Source organism: Chinchilla lanigera, unplaced genomic scaffold, assembly GCF_000276665.1.
Source record: "Chinchilla lanigera isolate Chin_1 unplaced genomic scaffold, ChiLan1.0 scaffold00046, whole genome shotgun sequence".
NCBI lineage: Eukaryota > Metazoa > Chordata > Mammalia > Rodentia > Chinchillidae > Chinchilla > Chinchilla lanigera.
Genome location: NW_004955447.1, coordinates 18,785,420 through 18,792,415, shown reverse-complemented (window position 1 = coordinate 18,792,415; position 6,996 = coordinate 18,785,420). Strand labels below are relative to the sequence as shown.

At 47.4% G+C, this 6,996-nt stretch overlaps 1 pseudogene; it reads left to right on the top strand.

Annotated features, from left to right (window-relative positions):
- Window positions 1–303: 303 nt before the first annotated feature.
- On the top strand, window positions 304–4,777 carry LOC102012039 (annotated as a pseudogene).
- Window positions 4,778–6,996: the final 2,219 nt, after the last annotated feature.

The following is a 6,996-nucleotide window of genomic DNA, read 5'->3' as shown; positions in this document are numbered from 1 at the left end:
TACTGATTGACCCAATTAACACAAAAGATTGTCTTCCTGTAGTACATGGGTAAGGAGAGAATGAAGAGCATGGAATCTGGACTACGATTTTCCCTTCACTAACTGGGTGAATTGTCAAGGTAATTTTCTGTCACAATGGTAATTACACTTTAACGTGAGTTTTGGAAGGGACATTCAAACCATCACAAGGGAACCCCGTGTGGCTCAGGGCTATGCTGCTCAAGGGAAACTTGTGTGATACTGAAATGCAGAATGAAGCGGCAGCCGTGACTCTTCAGAGGCCATTGCTAGAAGAGGCAGTTGATGGTGCAGTGGGCACCACCCCGACGTGGACCCCAGTCGGTGTCCAGCTCTTCTTCCCCACTGACCAGCTGTGATCCAGGCCACCACGGGACTCTTTGCTGTGAGCTCACAGAGGTGGGAACCAGGAAGAGACAGCAGCTTTCCATGGGGCCTCTGGGAACTCAGCCTTGCGTGGGTCCTCTTGTCTGGCATCCGGTGGGCTCTGCCTTGCGCACCGTACCAGGGCTGGTGAGTGACTCTCCTCTGGTTTCAGGCATTTTCTTCCCCAGGGCTTCCTAGATGCTGTAAGTCTAGCTTCATAATAATGCTTTCATAATACTCCTAGTGTTCTTGCTTCTCTGGTTGAACTCTGCTGGCACTGTACTGAAATATAATCATCTCTATTTTATTATACTTCTCAGGGACATTTTATCACTCCTTACGATTGCCACCGCAGACACTTTCCTGGCTGCTGTCCTTGAGTATAATCAAGTAACACTGATTATAATGTCCTTGAGTTTCTGGTAGGGGAAGCACAAAAGCTCTCTTCGGGAGAACTGTAATGAATCAGTCAAAGCTCCTTTTTCGTGAGACACACAGCTAGAGAGTGGAAGGCAAACTTCCTCCCACGTTTCTTCTGAGAACTAAGTCTTCTCCCTTCTCCAGCTGGACCTGTCACCTCCTGGTTGTCTCTCCCTTGTCGTACAGGCTCATGCTGAGGGAGGCCAGTAAGGGCTTCATTTAGTCCTGAAATTCCTGCCTTTGCTCACTCAGAATCTCATGGTGTAATGGAAAGCATGTGGGCCTGAGGCTCAAGTGCTATCTAGTTTCTGGTCCTTGCTGCCAAGAATCTTCTGTGGAATTAGAGCGAAGTCCTCCAGATTCGCTGGGTTTCAGCTTACTCATATCTTACTTTACAACAGCAGTGCTATTAGAACAGAGTATAATGTTCTAATTACACTCCTGTCACATGCCTAACTTTACTGTGTCTGCACAATCCTTTTTAGAGGGCCTGGGCTGTAGCTCAGTGGTAAAGCACCTGCTTAGTATGCATGAGGCCATGAGGTTGATTCTCAGCACCCAAAAAAAAAGCCTTTTAAGAAATTTTATTTCAGTTACTTGTATTAGAGTTCTGCACGGTAGGGCACATGTGTCCCAGAAGCATTATGAAAGTAATGCTGGGACCTCACCCGATCCAGAGGTTGTTACCTGGCTTAGTGTGATGTTTGTGTCACATATGGAGTATCTGAAGAAAGAGTGGGCATTCCAGAACACAGAAGGGTTGGTGTGGTTTCCTGACTCTTTTATTTGCCCTTGCACAGCACGGCGTAGTGCAGTTTATATGTGCCCAGATGTATCACCAAATCTCCTTGGGAAAACATTCTCTGGTTTAAACTAACTACATAAAACAAATGATTTTGAGGCAGGAGGATTGGTGCAAGTTCAAGGCCAGCTTGGGCTACAAAGTGAGTTCAAGGCCAGTGTGAAATGCGTAGTGAAACCCTGTCTCCAAAAGAAAAAAAAAAGAAGAAAAAAGAAAACAAATGACTTACAAAGAATTCCTGCAAAGAAACCATGAAGTGAAAACAGTAACACACATGCAAACAAATGGCAGAAAGATACTTTCCCCGAGAACCAGCTCTTTGCTATTCATATTGAAAGATAAAAATAGTAAGGATCAAATCAGATTTGATGGGAAGTCTGACAAACATTCCCAGTTATCAAGAAGAAGACTTACACTTTGCATTTGCATCTGCTATTATAAATTTAAAAAGCTCACTTTCAGGCCAGATTTTGCCTTGAAATATGAACTAATGACAGGTAGACATGGTGGCACATGCCTGTAATTCCAGCACTCTGGAAAGTTGAGATAAGAGGATCACAAGTTTGAGCCCAGAGTAGGGAACTTAGTGACTTAGGGAGATGCTGTCTCAATATATAAAAATAAAAAAGGGCCGGAAATGTAGCTCAGTGAGGCCCTGGGTTCAGTCCGGGTGGGGGGCATGCACCATCATGATTCACAAGGGATTTAAAAATCGTATTTATCTTAAAGTTGATTTTATAGAAGTAGAGAGTAGAACTGTGGTCACTACTAGAGGCCTGGAGAGAGGGACAGGGAAGATAACAGGCACCTCAATAGAGTTAGGGACAGGAGGGCTAATTTCTAGCCTTATAATTCACAGTTTACAGTACAATTTATAAAGAACTAGAAGACAGGAGTTTGAAGGCACCCAGCACAAAGACATGATAAACATTTAAGGAGATAGAAGTGCTAATTGCCTGGACTTGAACAGGACACGTTGTACTCATCTATGGAATTATCACACTGAAGCCATAAATATTCCAAGGACTGCGTGTTAATAAAAATATAAAAATCTCATGCTTGTAGTGTCCCGTTGCACGTGTGCACTGTAACACCCGGAGCACACCGGCCGGTACACACGCTGAGAAGAGCCTGAGCCTTTTCCGCCGGAGCGGAGGCACAGCTCAAAGGCGCAGATGTCTGCCCTGTGAAGGGGGTGTGGGTGGTTGCCCGGCTTGTACCCTGTGGTTCAGTGCTGTAGAGCGTGTATCACTTGTTATGACCTATGACGCAATTACATGAGTTAATAAGTAACAGTGCTTCAGTAATTCAGATGCTGTAAGTGTTTTTATTCCAATTGCCCAGGGAAAAGCCGCTCCTCAGCTTCTAGGAAAACCAGCGTTCCCTTAAAATTTTTTTTCTAGTTCCAGAATTTGAGCCCAGGGGTTGTTCTACCACTGAGCTACCTCCCCAGTGCTTTTTGTATTTTCTTTTTAGACAGGGTCTTGTAAATTTGTCTAGGCTGAGTCTGAACTTGCACTCCTCCTGCCTTAGCCTCCCAAGAAGCTAGATTTATAGGTGTGGGTCACCACTCCCAGCTAATAATCTTTAGCTCAGTTGCTTTTCTCTTACTTTCACCTGGCTCAGTAACTAAATAATCAGATTTGCTAACCTGTTAGTTTTTTTTAAACAAAGACTCTGAAGATATTTAAGGTTCAGGAAAGAATTTTTTTGGAGTATTGAGTATGTGAAATATTTATTTTTTCAGTTTACTTTATGGACCTAAAGTTCATTTTGTTCAGGAACAAAAATGCCCCTTGGTTCACCCAGAGGTTGATTATTAATAGTATATTAAAAGTACATTTTGTATAGAAATATATACTCTTAAGAGACAGAAGAGAAGGGAGAGAAGAAGAGGAAGCCAGCAATTCCCTGCTGAACCCCAGCCCCACACCCAGTGCAACCAACAGCCTTGGCCGGCTCCGGCCTTCCCTCGACCCGATTGCATCCTCCCTCCCGAAACCGCCTGGTCCTGCTCCGGAAAGCCGAGGCTGGGTCTCCCGCCCGTCCGCCCGGGGCTCAGGCTCCTGGCTCTGGCCGGCGCTGGGTCTCTAGTCACTGGGCTCCTGCTCCGCCTGGAACCTGTGCGCCCCGGAGACTGTATCCCCCAAGCGCCCAGAGCTGCATCTCCAGTCCCCTGACCCCAGCAGTCTGCGCCGCTCTGCAACGAGACCTCGCCTACTGCTTGGACGCGCGGTCAGTGCACCCGGGCTGGGGTGGGCAGCGCCGGGCACCCCTTCATCAAGACTATGGGCATGGTGGCTGGAGATGAGGAGGCCTGTGAGGTCTTTGCTGAGCTATTGGACCCTGCGATTCAAGAGCGGCACAGCGGATGTGACCCCCGGACCTTGAAGCACACCCCTGACCGGGACGCCAGTGGGATCCTTCTGGCCACTCTGGTGAGCGGTAGGTACTGTCCTCGAGAGTCAGGCCTGGCCGAAGGTCCGAGGGCTGAGTCTGCCTCCAGCCTGCTGCGGGCGGAGCGGCGAGAGGGGACCGAGCCGTGGCGGATGCACCGAGTGGTCTGAGTGGTGGCCTGGAGGGACGTTAGTTACTGCAGGCTCGGTGGGATGCACGCAGCAGCTTGCTGATGACCGCCTCCGCGCTGCTGACTGCGGCAGGACGGCTGAGACCGGCCGGACGCTGTGGAATCCCGTACAACAGTGAGAAGAGCTTCCTGACCTGGGCGAAGGAGGACGGCCACACGAGGGTCACCTCCATGGGGAAGGGTGGCCGCGCGAGGAGAGTGTTTGAAAGATCCTGCCGGGGCCTCGAAGAGGTGGGGCGGCTGAGCCGGGAGCCGGCTGGGAGTTCCTGCGGAACGAGCACTGGGGACACATCTTGACCTGTCCGCCTAACCCGGGTGCTGGACTTGGGGAGGAGCACACATCAGACTACCCCTGCTGAGCAAGGGGTAGCAAGACAGCCGATCCCCAAAGATCCTGGAGAACCTGAGACTGCGGCCACAGGCAGCGTCTTTGACCTCTCCGACTTGGATTGGCTGGGCAAGTCGGAGGCGGAGCTCGTACACTGGTCATGGATGGAGTGAACTATCTGACTGACTGTGAGCGGTGTGTGGGGAGCGGCCAGGACATCCGCGTCCCTGCGCCTCTCATCCACAGCAAACGTTAAGTCCCGGTCTACGGCAGATGCAGCAAGATCCGCAGGACTGCTGCCCATTCAGGGGCGGATGATTCTACTTGCCCTGGGCCTGCCCCACTGCATGATAGTGAAGACTCCTTGCCATGCTAAAAAAAAAGTATATATAATATATATATACTCTTAAAAGTATATTTTATATGGAAAATAGTCATATTTAATACTTTGAACTGCTTTGAAATTTTGTAAAATATAGTCAGGAGAAGCAAAAGGAACAGAGTAGGAATTCTTGATGAATTATGCTATCATAACAGACAAGCCCCTAAATCTCGGTGGGCAACATCACATTTCTTTCCTCACAGTGCACATGAGATGCAGCTTCCTAGGTAGAGCTCTGCTCACTGAACTCCCTCTGGACCTGTATTACAGTAATGACCCAGTGAGAGCCACAGCCTAGCCCTGGAAACTTGAATATGCTGGCTTACAGGGCTGGAAGCTCTTTGGTGATGCGACTAAGCTATGTCTCTTGATGGGGAGATTATCTTGGGTTATCTAGGTGGCCCCAGTGCCAGTACAAGAGTTCACAAGAGGGAGGCAAGAAAGTCAAAGGTAAGAGAAAGAGACATGACCAAGGAAGAGGCTGAACTGATGTGAGGAAGAAACCACAAGCCAAGGGATGTGGGCAACTTCTCAGAATTAAAAAAAGCAAGGAAATGGTCTGTCCCCTGCAGCCTCTGGAAGCCACCAGCCCTGTAAGGACCTTGACTTTAGCTCAGTAAGACAGATTTTGGGCTTCTCAATTCCAGAACTGCAAGATAATAAATTTGTTTTAAGACAACAACAACAACAAAAACCCAAAACAGAAACAATAAAACACACACACATGCGCACACACACACACGAGAAAATTGAGGCCCTGACATCAGGAGACGGACCTAACTTCAGGACCATGAAGCCAAACTGCTTTTTTGACTGCAGGTTCCAGCTTCCCTTGTTGGCTGCTGGGAGGCACCAGCAGGAACTTAGGAGAACCAGGCCGGGGACGGCATCTTTCTTGAGTCTGGATTCTAGCAGATCAGCTTGTTTTTAAGTTCCGTATTCAGCCAGCGACCACTGAGCTCTAGTACCTCAACCCCAACTTCTTCCTCAGTTCCTCCAGTGCAGAGGCAGGAGTAACTTCATGCTTTTGCGTCCTGTACCCTGCTGTCCTGGCTGGTTTGCAGCATCTCCCATCATGTACATCACAACTCCAGTTGTTCTCTGGTTTCCTGGTTGGACTTGTACTGAAAACTGAGTGACACAGAGTCTGCCATGCAGCCCACAAAGGAATTCTGGACAAGGGAATGTCCTTTGGTTTGAAGGAGTAAGAGGGGAAGAATTCTAGAGAAACTCCACAAGTCAGCAGGACTCAGGACAGAGTGGAGAGAGGCAGGGTTGCCAGATAAAATGCAGCAGTCTCGTGTAATTGTGTACTCTACAATTCTTGGCTGCTGGGGCTGCCTTGTGCATTACAGGAAGTTTAGCAAGTACGGGGGTATATTTACTTGCTTCTCAGAAATTCAAGTGTTGCTGGGTGTCTTACATTTTTATTTGCTAAATCTGGCAATCTTTATAAAGAATGAGCTCATAATGGAAGCTGGTGTTGATGCTGGACTGTGCAGAATAAACATAAGAGCAGACAGGGCTGGTGTGGGAGAAAAATTAGGCACTGGGACCAGTTATGGATTGATGTCTTTATTGACAGCAATGGCTAATAATTGTGCCTGAGGCAATTATGCAATTTGGATTGGTCCAATCTGAGGAATTATAGGAGTGATGATTTAGCGTGATGCCTGTGCATGGGTATGTGTGATGCACGCATAGATGGATTTACTGAAACGTAGTACAAATAGTAGCCTAAATCCAGCAGTTGTTACAGAAATGTTCTTAATTACTGGGAATCTACAGATGGTGAACTAGCATGTGTTTTTTGTGGATAATGATAGAAGATAAAAGTAACTTCTTTTTAAAATTTTTTTATTAGTCAAGTTTATTGGTACATTTTGGCTATACATAATGATCACACTCATCATAGGGAATTTGTACCTGTACATGACATAACAATTTTTTTCTCATTCTCCTACCCTCCTTTCAACCCCCCTTTCCCTCCTTGTTCTTTTTTTTTTTTTTTTGAGACAGGGTCTCACCGAGAAAAAGCAGCTGCTTTTGCTGCAGCACTAAGAGAAATAGATCCCAAGTCTGATTCCCAGGGC